Raw genomic sequence first — 17,910 nt, forward strand, 5'->3', positions numbered from 1 at the left:
GAATTAAAAAAAAAAGAAAAAAAAAAAAAGTTGATCAATTCAGTCTCATGGTACGTTCCTTTCTTGGTGACTTCAGGTAACCCTTACCTACAATGTGTAAACCCAGTATGTTACTCAGTTGGTGGAATGTATTAAATTTAATTTTCACTAACATCTTTCTGCAAAGCCCTTAGCATCATTATGCCAGTATTGAATATTTGAAAAAAAAAAACAAAAGTTGTGTTTTTTTTTACTTCAAACCATGTCAGATAACAGTATTCTGATATAAATGGTACCAATGGTAACACAAATTGATTTTGCAAAAATCAATTTCAGTGATGTTTGACACAGAGCAATGCCTAATGTAACTCCCATGTGAGATGCCTGTGCTCCTGAGGATAATATCAGTACTACTGGCTCAACACATGAGGGCAGTATGTGAACATATCATGGGACAAAGTGAACTGGGCGGTTGGGCTGATGAATACAAGATGTCTTCATTATTCCCCTGAAAGTTGAACATCCGTTATCGATTCATTTTAAAATTTCTCCTTATGATGGTGCATGTAGTCATACTAAAAGCACAAACTAATGATTAGTAATACAGGATCAATTCCAGGACAAATTTGTGAAAAGTTGAACAACCTAATAATTTATTACCTTAAAAATCTACTTATCAATCTGATAACAAATGCTTTAGTTGACATGACACAAAACACAGAAAAGTAGCCTCTGTAATCAAGAATCAAGGGCCATACAAGTATTTGTCACAATCAACCTATGATCCATTAAATGACTGCCAAATTATATTTATGATTCAGATGACCCTTATTTTGACTTTACTGTGACTGGCTGAGCAAACCAGAGGACAAAAGTACAAAATGTTTGGTAGTTTGCGCTTGTTCCCAGAATGACACACTCTTTACAGTATGTGTGTGCATGTGTATGTGGGTGGGCGTCTATTTCTGTCTTGGGGTTGTATGTGTCACTGTGAAGGTCTTCTTGTCCTTCCCTCAACCCAGATGACGGCCAAGAATCACTCCTCAAGCCTTTGAGAGTGATAAGACAACAAATATACATCAGGAATTATTGGTGGGAGTCTCTATAAACAATGATCTTTTTACCCCAATTATCATTCATCTGCCAGATTAATTTGCCCCAGATATTTTTAAAGAGATTTGTCCACATTCGATGCAACACAAGAATGAGACGACACCAAACAGTCACCGCAGAGGCAAAGAAAACTTTTAATGCTTTGCTGCAATGCTATTCAAAGTTATTGTTAGCTCATAAAGACAGGCCTTCAGTGGAATGCGGTGTCACCTCAAGGTAATGCGTGTTGTCTTCTACAATCATCCTCCGCCTGGAATTGACAGCCTGTCAGGCCTCACAAAAGGCCCCGGTGAGGAGGGTGAACAACTGGTGTCACTGGTTTGGAAAAAGGAAAACAGTAACACAACCACTTTATGACCCTGCTCACCCATTAGAGCCAAAGGCCTAAGGGGGCAAGAAGCAAGGCAGGGCTGGGAAGAAAGCAATAAGCTGGCTGTACTGCCCGGGGACCCGCAGACTGTCTCTGCTGATAAGATTTACGTGTCACAATTCCAGGTGCTGTTATGATGGAGAGGGAAAAGACTTCAAGTCATCTTAGGGTGATGAGGAGGAGTGCAGGGACTTGTCTTGCACTTAAACCACCGGACAGTTTTACATGTGTGAGTAGTACTTCACCTATTTAGTCTGTGGCAGTTATAGCAAAATAACAGGGTCTGTCAGGTCACCTTAATAGACCGTGAATTGTTTTGGCCAAAGGTGGAATGTAACTAATTGCAAGTGCTTTCTCATGTACTTTTATTTTTTTTCAACTATATTATAAAATCAGTAATTTTGCTTTCACTGAACGAAGTAGTAAAGTTTTGGCAAGAAAAGCAGGAATTTCAGAGTAGCCTACAGCTATGCAATTAAGACCTAATCAGAAGAAGACTCCACTTAAGTTTGCTTTAAACCCCACAGGGTTGTCTGTGAGAAAGCTTTCTCACGATGGCCAATACTTTTGAGATCCTCACTCGGAGAGAGGATGTATTCTTACTGAAATGGTTACAATCAGGATGCCACATTTGGCCTTTCACATTGACCCTATGTAACTCTTTGTTGTCTTCAAAAAGGCTGCTTCTCTACTTGAGTAACTTTTTACACAGGTAATCTTCTACTTTAGTAATACTTGTGTCAGTACTTCTACTTAAGAAGGATATTCTTGTAGTTTTTGCACCCTTGAAGTTGTTATGCAGTATGCTGGAGTTGTGGAGATCTGTCAGCGTAATGAAAACTGATTTTTAATAGCAGACTGGCCATTTATGTATATATTTTTAATTGAAGCTATCTAATTAAAAAGCCTATAAAAAGTTTGTACAAATAAGGTTAATTTGAAAGGAGTATTTTAGGCTAATTAAAGCCCAATTATTGTCATCCCCATTTGCAGAGCATGGACACAATAATGTAATTTGATAAAATACAGTAGTTTTGCAATAAAAATGAGCCTCAGCTTAATATTGGCTTATATTGTTCAGTTTTTAGACATTCTGCCAGAAAAGATGAAACTTGCTGTCGGTGTATTGTGGTGTTGATGTAATGGATTGCATTTTATTAAAAGGTATTTCCTTTTAATTTGTCTAGCATTGGTTTAATTGCCCACAGTCACATGCACACACACACACACACACACACACACACACACACACACACACATAGATGTACACTGAAGCTCTTATACCATGTCTAGACTCCAGTGGTGATGGATCTGTCTCCGGGCTCAGGTCTGGCCCATATGGCTTGGAGGGTGCAGCAGGTCAGTGGGAACCCACCTTGGCAGCGCTGCTCCTGCGTCAGAGCCCCGGGACAGATGGTGCCAGGCTGGGCTGGGACCCTGGGCAGGGCAGGGTTCCCGCGATGAACAGCCGCTGATTTACGCTGCGGCTCCGGACCGAGGGCTGTGGTGCAGGGGGCTCCTTCTGCGCAGCTGACCCCTGCTGGTTGCAGGGTCATTCATCGAGAGGGAGGAGGGGGGTGGGGGGTGGGGGGTGGGTACGACAAATGGGTGTCTGAGAAAGGGTGGTGTGGTCATCCCAGGGGACTGGCTTCATCCTCTGGCCCCCTGGTCAGCTGCAGGATCTGTGCAGCATGTGTGTAGGTAGAGCAGCCTGTTAAACACATTTAATTCAAACCCCCACTAGGAACAACAATCATTACATTTATTGTCTTTAATTATAAACCTGATGGTGTTGTACAATATGAATGATTTGTCATTAGCTGTCAGAAGTAGCACCGTTTGGTCCCTGTAATCTTTATTGTTAATTATAGTATATAGTATATAGCATAGCACAGAATAGTACAATAGCAAAACCATTATAGAAAGCAGCTCAAAATCATCAGTCCCAATTACAGTTTAATAAATGAAGAATTGCTTTTAAAAGCTCCCACACTGGTCTAGTGATTAATCTTTAGCTTCATGTTGTAAAAAAAGGCCTCATGTTGAACTTAAGGTGATGGTAATAGGCTATTAAGGCCTTTTAATTGGAAAGCCCCCCCCCCCCCCCACCTTCGCCAACTCTCTCTCACACCACACTGCCAACTAATGAAATGAGTGAATAGCCAGCTTGAAAAGGCAGGACAAAAGCAGAGATAGGGAGAAGACAATATCCTTGTGTGGGAGAATTAGTTACACTCAGTAGTCTAAGTATTCAAAGCGCAGCACAAAAAAAGGGGGCTAGAGAGGGATTAAGAGAAAAGTCCACACAGGTGGGTTGCTGGGAGGGAGGAGGGGTCACATGACAGGACGTTACCTCGTTTGATAAACAACAGCCGGGGCCCACAGGAAGGAGGAAGGGAGTTATTTTATAGGCGGAATTAACTGCTTCACCACATCAGGTATTCATTATGGTAAATCTCCCAGGTGTGCTGTACATGCAAGTAAAGTGAAACATCTTAGGAGGTTGGATTTGATGCAAAGCAACTTGGACTGAAAGATTTGCTGTGGACAGTAGACGTGGGAACTGGCAAGGACCTCACAAATTGATTCCAGTCACAGCTGAAGTGTTATTCTTAGAAATGTTGTTTTAAATTAGATTTTTAAAACAACTTTTTGTTTAAAAAAAAATACAATAGGCTTAACATCTCATAATTATTGTGCACTGTCACTGGGAAGTGGTGCAATTTTAGGTAAACGTCTGTACCTTGTTTTCGGAGATTGTTGAGGCATTAAAAGTTGCTTTTAATAAAAAAATCAAATAAAATTTCAGTAACAGATGCATAACAGCTGTTGCTTGCAGCATGGCAGATAACACACCTATTTGATCAAAACATTAAACTAGGACACCATTTATTTATGGGTATATTTTGTTTCAGTTAGACTGACAACTCTATTAACTACTGATGTGAGAAACAGTCAAGAGTTTAATCCACTCTGGAGAAATTAGATAGTATTAAGTGAAATATAGATTTAAACTGAACAGTCCCGGTGTTTCTTAACACTGATGAGACCTGGGTTGATGTAATCACCTGCAGTCCTGCTGAAATACTTTCCTTAAATTAGTTGTGAAAAAAATACTTTCAAGAGGTTCAAATGTAGGTAGCTGGTTGTAATTTGTTACTTTACCTTCCTCACAAATTATAGAAGTGAAACAAGTGGTTATGTTATAGAGAAAAAACATAGAATAATCAGGCACATGTTGGAAATGTCAATAAAAGTTAATGATGTAGGGAGATACATTATATTGTATGTTTGCTTTCCGATTAATGACAAAATTACGAGGAGAATTGATGACATCTCAAACAATGGCGTTTTGTTTGTTCAGTGTTTACAAGTCAAACAATTCCCTGAATACACACAGTCATCAGACAGCCCCACTGCAGATCTGGTGATCCTGAGTCTTTTCCAAATGACCAAAAAATACACCACTGACAAAAGTTTGTGACGAATCAGCTGACAACAAAGTTGAAAAGTGATTTGTCAAAGAAAGTAACATCTGTATCTTCACTGATGTGTGACAGCCTTTGTGTTAATGTGTTTTTTTGTTCCGCCTGCGCAGCTCAGGCAATCACATGATCACCGCAGTAAGTCATGGGAGTTTTTCCTGGGGGTGTTAAGGCATGGGGCTGGTTAGGCTGGTTTTTGGGCCAGAGTGCACAGGCCAAGGCCTTCGCCCTAAGCCCTAAGCCCTGCACACTCAGTTACTGACACGCATGCAGCTCCCCTTCCCTCCCCTCAAGGGCACTAACCAGAGGAGTGTGCATGTCAAGACAGATGGGTCATAGATAAGGCCTTCTCTCTGGGCTCCTTCTATACCCTCTCTAAACTCCCTCTCAACCTTTTTGCTCAACCTCTGTGATCATTCCACTCCTCCCTACTAGCTTTGAACCTGTGCCTCATTCCTATTGCACCCCGTCCATCTCCGCTCGCTGTCAATCACATCATTTTCTGTGCATGCCATGACCCAGTTTGCACACTTTGGCTAGTTACCCTTTGCCTCCAGCAGCTTTCTCCTCATAAACTTCTTTTGACCTCTTATCAACTTTCATTCAACTTCTCCCAATTTTCAACAACCCTCTTTATGTGTAGCTGAGCTGAACATGCTCCATGTTCCCACTCTTGGTATAATGATTCCCCAGAATCTTTCCTCAGCCTCTCCAGGGCTCCCAGTTGCTCATGGCTGAACCTTGACACATGACTTTCTTTGCCTCCCTTTTTTGTCCTTCTTTAGCACTGCGTCTCAAGGAGGATTACATTCACTTAACCCCCTGGAGTACTCGATACCCTATATGATCATGTTTATACCTCATGCACAGCCTGAAGCTATTATCATATCACCATATTATGTTATTGCTTCACCCCTTGGGTATTACTCAGTGCTGATGTTTTTAGTCGAGAGGTTGTAAGTTATTCAAACACCAGTGTTTAGAATATTTTGTGGGATTTGAATGACAGCCAGAATATAGGAACATGCAGCAGACTTATGAAGCATATGATATTCACATAGCTGCTTTTACAGTCACTGCAGAAAGACCCAGCCGCACTCGTAAACCTCAACTCCGACATGTTTATCATCATAAAACCAAAGGGAGAGTTAACAGAGATTGAGCACTTTTATGGCTGAGCTTCAAATATCATAAAAAACAATTGATTAGCACCAGGTTTTCTCGTGCGGTCAGTGGTGTCACTTTGCACCTGCTGTACCCTGGTTTTTCGATGACACATAAATGTTTGTGTTAGTTATTATTTCTCAGTTTTTAGCGATGTAGGGACGGAAACATTGGTCTGTTGATCAGTTGGTTGGTCCACCATTTTGGTTCAGACTGAAATATCTCAGACTGAAATATCTCAACAACTATTGGATTGCTTTTGGTAATCTTTTTGGTGTTAAGTGAAATATCTCAAGAGGTATTGAATAGATTGCCATACATAAACATACTGTATATCCATGGTGCCCTGAGAATTAATCTTAATAACTCTGGTGATCCCCCAACTTTTCCTCTTGCGGCACGAAAGTTCAAAGTTAATGTTAATTTTTATTATATATTGCAGGATTGCACAATGAAATTCAGTTGCAGCCTCCTCCATGCTACACACATAGACAATGTATTTACAAATATTCAAAATTTTAAATTGGAATAGAATTAAATAATCAATTGGCTATAAAATAGAACAGTATATAAGTATATAAAAGCAGCACTACAGAAGAAATTAATAACAAAAAAAAAGAAAACTATATTATATTTACAAGGAATATACAGTTACAGTTACCAGTGGGTTTGTAACTGGATAAGTTTCCACTTAACTAATGATCCCCTGACTTTTCCCCTGATGCCACCAGCAGTTTGACATTTTTGGTTCAGAGTGAAATGTCTCCACAACTTTTGGATCATGATGAATTGTAATTAGTTTGTTGATCCCTTGACTTGTGCTTAATGTGCTTAACTAAAGACATTCCCATCAGTCTTGTGTTTAGTGCTAATTAGCATGCTAACAAGCTAAGCTAAAATGGTAACATAGACCTACCTGCTGAACATCAGCATGTTAGCACTGTTAATTTGAGCATGTTAGCATTAAGTACAGCCTCACAGAGCTGCTAGTGTGGCTGTAGACATCTAGTCGTGTTTCAGTCTTGTTTCAGTTTGAATCCAAAAGAAAATTGCCAGTTGTTGTTAATCCCCCCAACAACTTGCACTTTTGTATTGATTGTATCCCATTTGCCTCTAAGAGGATGATTCACTGCTGCCCCCCCCCTATAGGGTGTCTTTGAGTCCTATATTAACCCATAAGCGATATTGTTTAGGCTGCTGTTCGGGTCAAAAGGGTCAGCCATACGCAAGGCCAGTAAACACAGGGTTAATCTTGGCTCTTCCAGATGTACCAGCCAACTCAAAGGATCTGCGAAGGCTCCGCTCGGACTTCCACAAAACGTGATCTATTGTTCGTCTGTCAGTAGCGCTGTGATATATTCTATGCTACACTATTGGACAAAACATACCCTGGCGATTATACAAGCAGGGCCATTCGCCCTGCAACAACGCCAGCCCCGGTGACTGTGGACACCAGGCAGCTTGACCCTGGGGTCTCGCGCTTCTTTGTTTCCACTGACCTCTGTTTCTTTTACCCCCCTCTGAACCTAAAACCTCTGTCCTTCCAACTCCCCCTCCTTTCCCTGACTTCTTCTCCCACACACTCTTCACACACATACAAATAAAGAAATGGGCCCCTTCCAGTTTATTTTATTAGCACTTTGAAACCCAGGCCTTTTACAGGGGAGTGGAGGGAAAAATAATAGGAAGGGGCTTTAATTAGGAGAGTTATTAGGCCTCAAATAAAACAACAGGGTCAGGGGGAAGCTCTGGGTCAACTGGGAGTGTGTGGGCTTTGATATGAGGACTTTGTCATCTTTGGGTTCAACCCTTATATCCTCAGAATAGGACAAGGCTCAGGGCAACACTGAAGAGCTTAGTGTCGTTAAGGGATGGGCACACTTTCTCTGGAGTGTGTTTGTAATAGCAGAAGCAGTGCCTTTATGAATGAGTGTGTGAATGAATGAGTTCTACCTCTGATTGAACTTTCTACTATCTGATGGTTTACATTGCAGGAGGATGCATTCGTGCCACATAGAGCGGTATATACAGTTCCACCTGTGTGTCTGTGTATACATATGTGTTTGTTCAGTGCTAGGTGTGCCACCCCCTTCCTTTGTGATCAGCCCATCTGCGGATTGTGACATGGAAGCCCCTGCAATTTCCTTTGCTCAACTCTTTACCGGCTTCCGACTCAGCCATACCTCAGCGTACGATCCCCTTCTCGTGTTCCCTATCCTCCACTTCCCCTTCCCTTCTTCCTCTCCTCCCGAGTGGCCGCTCCCTTCGGCTTTCTCGCTGTTTACCAAACACACCAACCGCCTCCTCCTCCTCCTCCTCCTCCCTCCGTCCTGCCTCACCCCTCCTCCCTCCCTCTTCCCTCGCTCCCGCACATGCATGTCTTTGTTTGCGCTCATCTGAGTAGAAAATAGTTCCCAACTACTGGCGGGGCTGCAGTGTGAGACAGGAGGCCTTAAGTGGTGCTCGCCGGGGGAGAAACAGAGGATCTGGATGCCACTGAATGCTGCTGACGCTCTAACCACCTCCTCTGTGGGTGTAGAGGGGCAAGGGAGGGGGATAAAGGATGAGGAAGAGGAGGGGAATCCCCGGAGCTTGGCACAAAGAGAGACTGCACTGTGATCAGTGGAGGCATATCATCAGAAGCAAAACAAATGGTGAATAGCCTGTGATACTTTATGATTTAAATCTTCTAAAACAACACATTACTGGTCGATTATCATGACATCCACAAGTTACCACCACAGACAAAACAGTCCTCATATTTTTTGAGGGTAGTAATGCAGCATTAAATTGTTGAAGATTATCTCTGTAATTACATCCTCTTTGCCAGTGAGACAGGGAATGCATGTGTTTTCAAAGGAATCATCTCTCGTATAGTTGATGTGAACGTTGTAGCATTGGCCTCCACACATGTGAAAACACATTAGAGATCCCGAGAGATTTAGATTAAAAAACAAACAAAAGGATTGGAGAGCGAGGGCAACGGATTTCCCAGAATTCAATGAGCAGTCAAAAACAATATTTGACACAAAGGGATTAAATCTTTATCTCCCAACTTTTGCATCCATCACAAGGCGACTGCTATAGAGAGACCTGCAAGAGGGAGAAACCAACAGACAGATCAGTGAGACAGATGTGTGTGCGTATTTCAGAGAGAGAGAGAGAGAGTGTGCTGCTGGGTGAGATCTAGGTATTATAAGTGGCTTGCTCCAGGATGACCAAGTAGGTCAAGAGAATCAAGGCGGGAGTAAAGGGGCTCACAAAACTGTGAGGGGAAGGTCAAGCGTGAAATCCCTCCCTCCTTGCCACTGTGACCCCCCAGGGTGGAGCTCTGGACAAGCAGTGAGGCATGTGTATGTATGGTGTAGTTGGTAGTGTAGTGGAGTTAAGATGTGGGTATAAAATGTGGCAGTGATACCAGTCATGTATAGTACATAAATCCATGACCAACAAGTATCAGTGCCCAAAACACCTATTTATTTGTAAAAACTGACACATACCTGTAAGATTACACCAAGAATACTTGCGGGTTTAAGACATATTTTTCAATGATTTCTGATGTAACATTTTTACCTTGCAAGGCAGCTGGCTTTGCAAGATCACAACATTACAAAATTGCACGAGAATTTATCTCGTCGGGCTTCAAGTTATGCGCTAGTGTCCGAACCACCAGTGTTTCGGACCAACCAGCATCCTATGAAGATTCTCTCGCGAACCCAGCTGCCTCACAAGGTAAGACGGTGATAGACGGTGATACACAGTGATAGACAAATGGTTCATTCACCTGCCAAGTATTTTTTGAAATTGCCTGCCATTTTCCAAACAGTTTCCAAGGACGACTTCTCAGATGGTTCTGTGTAACAAACCATCTGGCGCGTCAGGTTAGTAACATTAACCTACAGTAGATTTATTTTGTATGTGTTCATGCATTAACACATTAAGAGATATTGTATTGACTCTTTGGTAGTTGCAGAAAAACAGACTTTGTCTGTACATGCTTGAAAAACAGCCTAACCTCAGGCTCAGTGACAAATTTGTCAAATACAATTGAGAATGGTTCAGTGAACTCACTGACACCCTCAGGAAAGTTTCCAATGTCCAAGCCAAGGCCTTTTGAATGCTCGCAGTTTAGAGTGCTCTCTGTGTCGGCAGGTTGTTTCAAATGCAGACATCAGATGTTTCTGAGGAGAAAACTATCAGACTGACCACATGTTGAGGCAGAAATGCATGAATGTGCAGCAGGTACATCTAATGGAGCACAGATGCTCCAGGTAGGCAGCGTTGGTAAGTGCTCTTAAGATAAAGCAAAAATCCTGCTTCATACAGTTGTGTGCATGCATGTGTGTGTATTTGTGTGTTTAAACCTGTTAGTGTGTGAGTATGCATGTCCATTCAAGTATACTGTTTACACTGTGTATGACAGAATGTGTGCAAATGCTTGCAAGCATATTATTTGCTGTGTCTAAAATGTTGTGTGTCGACGTTGTGCTTGAGGACATTTGCTTTGCATACAAGATCTTTGCATGTTTTATCTTTCACCAACCAAATTATGTTAGCATGTATACCTGCTTCACTCTGTATGTAAAAAAAAAAAAATCATTTGGTTTGTTTGGTACTACTATTACTTTGGTGTCACAGTTGAAAACTAATGGCTTTATAGATGTTGTTACTATTAATACTTTATAGATCGATAACAAGTCATTAAGGTTGTGGAAAAATCCATTTGGTTGGTCTGTCAGCTTAACTTGCTTTGTATTTTTATTTAGCCCTTTAATTCATCGGAAAGACCCATCCGATATTTTGACCACTTGTGGAGAGCATATTGCTTAATAGAAACTAATTTAGTCTTTGATAAAAGGTCATGAGTTTAACATTTTTAGTGTTATAATGTTTTCATAATGTGTTAACCCAAGGGTTGTCCTTATTATTGGTTTATTACAAATGCATGAAGCAATCATAAATCACTTACTAACATTAATAAAGTGATTATTTATAAATCATAAGCATGTTATATGATTTATCTCATTTTTATCTCTGTGTATATAAAAATGTATCTATCTGTGTGTTGCTTAAAGTGTGTTCAAGTGTGGTGTGTGTGTCTATGTGTGTGTGTGTGTGTGTGTGTGTGTGTGACAGAGAAAGAGATAGAGAGAGTGAGAAAGTGAAGGATTCCTACTTGTGCGCCCTGCAGTCTGATGGCTCATCCTGTCACACCCTGTTGCCTTCATGTCACTGCTGCACAGTGGCTGCTTTTCTCGACCTCTCTCCACCTCAGTGCCCGACAGCAGTGACACTCCCACCACCACTCACTCACCACTTCTGTTAAATGGTAGCAAGTGTCTCTCTTTCTCCAAAGACTTAAAGTATGAAGTTAATTTAAGCTTTGGTACCAATAATATACATTCTTCATGAACTGGTTTTCCACTCTTTCTTGGTTTAAGGCCTTAAATGTAAATTCATCATAAATGTAATATTGTGGTTTCAATTGCTGGAGCCCCTTTCTTGTTTTGACAATTTTTCTTATCCTCCTATAAGGCCTGGTCTCATAAGCATTTAAAGGAGCAAAATTTTGTATCCAAATCAGTTCATTTTATTGGATTTGCTGCAATTAGTGCATTCACATCTTTGTGTCGAATTCAAATTAAAGGACCAGTGTGCAAGATTTAGTGGCATCTAGTATGAGGTTGCAGATTGCAACCGAATGAATACACCTCCCCTCACCATCCCCTTCCAAGCATTTAGGAGAACCTAAATGGCCGCGAAAAATGGGAAAGGCCCTCTCTAGAGTGTTTGGTTTGTCCGTTCTAGGCTTCCATAGAAACATGGCGGTGCAACATGGCGGTGCAGCATGGCGGCCTCTGTGGAAAGGGACCTATAAAGGTACCGAAAAAACAACTATTCTTATTTTCAGGTGATTATACACTATTTAAGACATACTTATGAATATTATATTCTATTTCTGCAAAGTCTGTTCCAATAGATACCACTGAATTCTACACACCGGACCTGTAAACCTTGAAACACATATTTGTGCCTCTGACCAATAGCAAGCTATCTTGACAATGCTGACCTTAGAGGCAACAGAGAGCTGGAGAGCCCAAAATGGAGGAAGCTGTAGTAGCTTATTAGCTGTGTTGCACCATATTTAACCTCCTCTGGTACAAATACAACACTTGAATAAACTGTGGGAACTTATTGTCCCATTACTATTGTGTTCTTTAGCATGAGTTTGACAGTTTGAACTCCTCTCTTTGCCAATCCATTTGACTGCCAGGAATATCCAAATAAATAATGGAGATGGTGAGCAGTTACTCAGCAAAGTTTGGTTAACATTCACCTCACATATCTGGTGTCTTGTTACAGTAAGAACTCAACAATTAGTGACCAGAGAGATTTTTGCCCCTTGTCAATACCTCTCCATTAAAATAAATTATGTATAATCCTAAGAACTAAATGCTAGGAGTAAGCAACACAATACAGTATAAATAGGAAGGACCTCTGGGAGCTATTGTGACCGACAAGCGCTAGCATGTCCTGGCTGGCTAGCATATTAGCAGTTAGCAGCCAGCCACAGTAGTTCACCAACTACCCCTTCAAGTAGTCACTATGCCCCTTGAACCAAATATCTTGCAAAGACATGCAGCTCAACTTTCATGCTGTGCCACTTTCTGGTGTGATCATTAGATTTTGAGATATTTGTAATCAGATTGTTGTTCAGCTATCTAAAATATTTCTTGTAAATGTAAGGTTTTGCAGTCTCAGAATCAAAGGTACAAAATGGTAAATGAGCTGCAATTATATGTAGCTCCTTTCTTCCGATCACTCAAAGCACTTTACACTACATGCTAACATTCACACACACACACTCACACACTGATGGCACAGCCTTCAGGAGCAATTTGGGGTTCAGTATCTTGCTCAAGGACACCTCAACATGTGGACTGGAGGAGCTGGGGATCGAACTGCTGATCTTCTGATTATTGGACAACCTGCTCCACCATCTGAGCCACAGCTGCCTGTAAAAGTTTTTATCAATATCCAGAGGGAAGTCTACTGGACAGAGACAGAGAGTCCAGTTTCTCTACTGACATTAGCGTCTGGAGACCAGAACGCAATGCAGACTCAGATTGCAGACACTGTTGATTATTTGATATAAGATAAGTTGCAGTTTTCATCAGTTTTACAAAGTTACAAATCCATTCACAGGGTTCACAAACTTTAGTAGACCTAGTTGGATGGGGTGAAGAAAAAACAACATCATAAAATGCAAATGGAGTGCATTTACATCCAAAGATGACAAGGGTATCTGCAGTTGATCTTCACATTTTGAGAACAGCAGCTGTTTTAGCATGTGATCATAATAATGTTACATTTTATATCACTTTGACATTCACAAGCTTTGCCTTTTGTATTTAGACCAATCCAGGTTCTCAGGATAGGGGCTCTGTAAAAGGAAACATTTGATCAGGATTCAAATGAGATCATGACTAAAAGTCATGGGGCCTGGATGATTGAGGAAGTATATGCCGATTATGAGCAGCATGAAGAACGTTTTCCTCTCATTTCACCAATGCAACTAAATGAAAATGACCAACTTTCTCATTCTGAGTCAGCGGGTCATTAATTAACTACAGAAAACTTAATTTCTCTTCATTAGCTTGAGGTAATTCAGCTTCTCAGCGCTTAATTGCTAAACTAGCCAATACATGCTGTTCTCTTTGACAGTAATACATCATCATCACAAAGACAGACATTACATAAGAGCAGAGAGATTGATTTCCCCTGTGAGGAAAGGTGTTGCATTGCTTTAGGCTTAGATAATGAGTGACCAGTAACCTATATTAGCCTGTGAGCGACAACTTGTAAGTGATGACTTACAGGTTTTCTTTAACACCCGAACAAGAGAACAATGCAGCTGTCAAAGAAAAATGTCCAACTGAATTTTGTTGGTTTTTGCTCCTTCAATTGAAAGCTTACGAGGCTGTTAATTTGTAAAATACATTTCATGACCCTTTGGGCATTTGGAACGCACTGAATAATTTCCAAAGCAGGTAAAAGAGAAGTGGTTTTCATATGTCAACAGCCATAAGCTGTGTGTGAGGTGAGGTGGAGTGAGATGAGCAGGCTGCTGTGTGTTCCAACAGTAATGTGAACTTTTGGCAGAATGATGGAAAATAAAGGTTACAAAAAGGAATACATTACGCCTGTCACTTGAAAAACTACAATTTGATCATCATTATCACATTTCCTATAATATCTGGTGCATGCTTCATGCAGAAATGACTGTGACCCAGTGTGTGTAGTACAAAAGCATATAAGGCAGGGGCCAGCAATTAAGTTCAACCATGGGCCAGATTTGTCATTGTTGTTAAATGAGGGTGCCCCTGTTAATTTAGGAATGTAATTGATGGATAAAAAATTTACTCTTAGGCAAGAAGAAACAACTTAAATGTTACACATATAGCCTAAATATGTAAATAAAATAAGTGCTGTACATGATGATAAAACAACTGTATAAAATAGTAAGTTCTCAAGTCTAAAATGATATTGTTGAATTAGTTCTGCAGAAATATATAACCAAAGTTACCCCAAAAATGTAAGTATTGTTGCCATGGTTACAACTGGTTAATATGCCTGCTCCAAATTAAACAACAAAATAGGTTGTTTGGTCCATGCACTCCAGGACTTCACTCTGTAAGGTCATCTGGTTTGTCACTTTAACATAAATACATGTTGTTGTCGTTTTTGGGCTGTTTCTTTTCTTTTGAGGACAGTCTCCACCTTACTCACTGATTTGTGGTTAAACTGTATCTTAATTGACACCTGCCAACCAAGTATTTGCCATGGCTACAGTATATCGTCCGAACAAGTCTGAAGGCAAAATTGCTCCTCTTAAAGTTGCACTGTAAAGCTGGCCTTCATTAAATGGGACAAGATGCCCTAATTGTACAATGTAATATAATGTTGCGCACTTTTGGACAGTATCTCCGCAAAGGTATTCATGATGTTGCACAAAAAATTAAGGAAGTAGTTGTTTGAAGAATGAAAAAAGAGAGCTTGGAGGAGAAGTTCAAATCCTGCACACTCTCTCACCTCCACACACCTGGCCAATCGTGGGGATAAAGTAAGTGTGATTAACAGTTTTGTAAAGTGACAACAATTGTTGGACACAGCTTTCCCAATTCCAGTGACCAACAAGCACTTCAGTTGAAGCCTACTGATGCCTTTAGAGCAATGAACCACTTGGACATTCTCCTCCTTTTTATTCTTGACTTACGGGGGCTTTCTAGTTGAGGTACAGCAGATATATGTAACAGAGAGTGACAACAACACACATATGCATTGTTTACAGTAGAAGTAGTTGACAACAACAGCTTATCTGAAAAATGTGTTTCCATTAGCCTTTATTGCCATATTTTGCAGCATGAAAGCTGGTGGATGGAAACATATTTAAAGTAAAACTACAGTTGAGTACAACTTAGGTTTTATATTGGTATTATATCATGGTTATAATAACATTATACTAACAGAAGAGATTGCTGATATTTTGAAATTGCTAAAAATAGGTCATACAACTTTAGTCAATTTAGTCAAATTTATTTGAAACGGGAAATTAAAGGCGCACTGTATTTATCACCCAACCTGTCCGTGGTAAATATCTACCACAGCTTAGAGCCTGACCTCCTGGTTCAAATTTGACCTATTGTACCAAGTCATGCACATTCAAAATTTTCCTGGATTGTTAGCAACATGAGGAGGTTTTACCTCCAGTTAAAGTTGTAGCTTATCTGTTATAGCTACATGTACAAATCATCTGACCACTCATGCTTGTCTCCCTGTTGGATATATGTAAATCGATTTCACAGTGTTGATGACTACAGAGCAATGAAAAATGAAGTAAATCGAACTTTTCCTCTAAATTTGGATGTATTTGGGTGAAAGAAATGGAAATAGAAGTATTGGCATTGTTGGATGTAGGAAGCTGAATTTCAATACCTCTAAATTCGTGAGTGCAGCTGAAGTACAGTATGCAGGTATCTATAATGTGTGAGGTTCACAAGTGTCCAGCCTCTTTGCTACAGAGCCATCTTGTTCTCAGTAACGGACGGAAACATCACGGGAATTAATCATAACACAGTCTGTCAGACAACTGACACCCTACATGCACACAGTCCAGTGAGAGAGTGAAAGTGTCTACACGTGTATTAGTGAGCGGGAGGCGGGCCTGTTGGCAGAGCGGGTCAGCAGGCAGAAAGGCGGTGGGCCGAGCTGGGAGCCGCAGCCTCTCCCGGGGGTCAGGGCAGAGAGGATGAAACCTGTCATTAGGGAGGTGAGGGGAAGAAAGCTCTCAGCGGGGGAGGGCATTGTCCTGGGGGCGGGCGGGTGGGACGGCTCTTTAGTGCCTCAAATAACACGGCCCCCGGCAGCCATTGTTGCGGAGTGAAAGGGCCCAATGGGGGGGTCACAGGGGTGAGGGGGCAATTCTGAACAGTGGTCAGTGGGAGAAAGGAGTCCGTGGGTGAGGAGGGGAGAGAGATGGTGAGTGGGTGGGGGGAGGGGGCTTTTATACAGTTGTTTTCCTCCTCTTTGTTGACGGCTCATCCAGAACCATGTTCCTATGGTTTTCTGAAACTTCAATGGATTAATCAGGTGTGTGGATACATGTGTGTGCTTAAGAACCAAGCATCAAATAGCAACAATATGCATGTGCAATGTGCCTTTATGCACGTTTTTTATACAAATTACATGTGTTTATGTATCTCTTTTTGCAGGTTTGTAGGAGTGTGTGGCTTCGGATTGCAGTGGGGGTGTATGAGCGTGCAGGTTGAATAGCAAAGGTTGACATCTATGCCAGAGCTCAGTGCAGAGTCAGGACCTTTCACTCATCCAAGTGTTTTAAGGTGACGGGTCACAAAGATAATGGGGAACCCGAGAGAAAAGACTAAAGACCAAAGCTTTCCTCTTTACTGGAGATCGTGGACGGAGCCTTTGACGGCCTGTCACACCTCTGAGCACCAGACAACAAATAGGACACAATATATCTAGATGACAGCTTAAGTTAGTGATTTCATTTGCAACCAATGCTCCTCCAGGTTTAGGAATAGTGAGAAAGGGTTTGTGCGTGGGGTTGTGAATGAATGAATTATTAAATAAAATAATAGCAAATGTTTCTGGAGTTGAAAAAAATGTGCTTATTTCCTCAAATTTTGACCCGTATTTTTGAAAAATTGACAGACATGTTTGAATTTGACAGGTTTCATTTGTCCCCTGATCTTTCAAGTCATTAAACACTGAAATGGAGATGCAAAATGTTTAAGTTTTAAAGGCTAAACATCAAAATTGAGGTTAGTTTTTAAAGACAGCAGCTCATACGCAGGTCTTAAAGGCTTTCATTTTTCAAAATCCTGCTTGTGTGGTTTCCATTTTTCCAGTTTGTTTGACAACAAAATTTAAAATATTTCTTTAAACTCTTTCCCCAAAATGACATGTAGTCCTGGTAGTTCTGTTTGTATCCAAAGAGCCAGTTCTGTGCTAATGATGTATACTTTACATAATACACCAAAGCTGTTCCCACAGCCAGACCACCTAATAAACTGATAAACTGGACCAATTACTGACTCCATTAGAGGGCTTTCATCCAATCCCAAAGCACTGATGACTTTAGAGGGCCAATAAAACTGCTAGGTTGTGACCTTAACGTTAAGGGACCTTAACAGAACGAGAGGGGACAGACAGGGGTCAACAACATCTCACACTTGTCACACCCCAGTGTGAAAGTGTGTTTACATCTCATTTCTG

This window comes from Thunnus thynnus, chromosome 10 (genome assembly GCF_963924715.1).
Source record: "Thunnus thynnus chromosome 10, fThuThy2.1, whole genome shotgun sequence".
Lineage (NCBI taxonomy): Eukaryota > Metazoa > Chordata > Actinopteri > Scombriformes > Scombridae > Thunnus > Thunnus thynnus.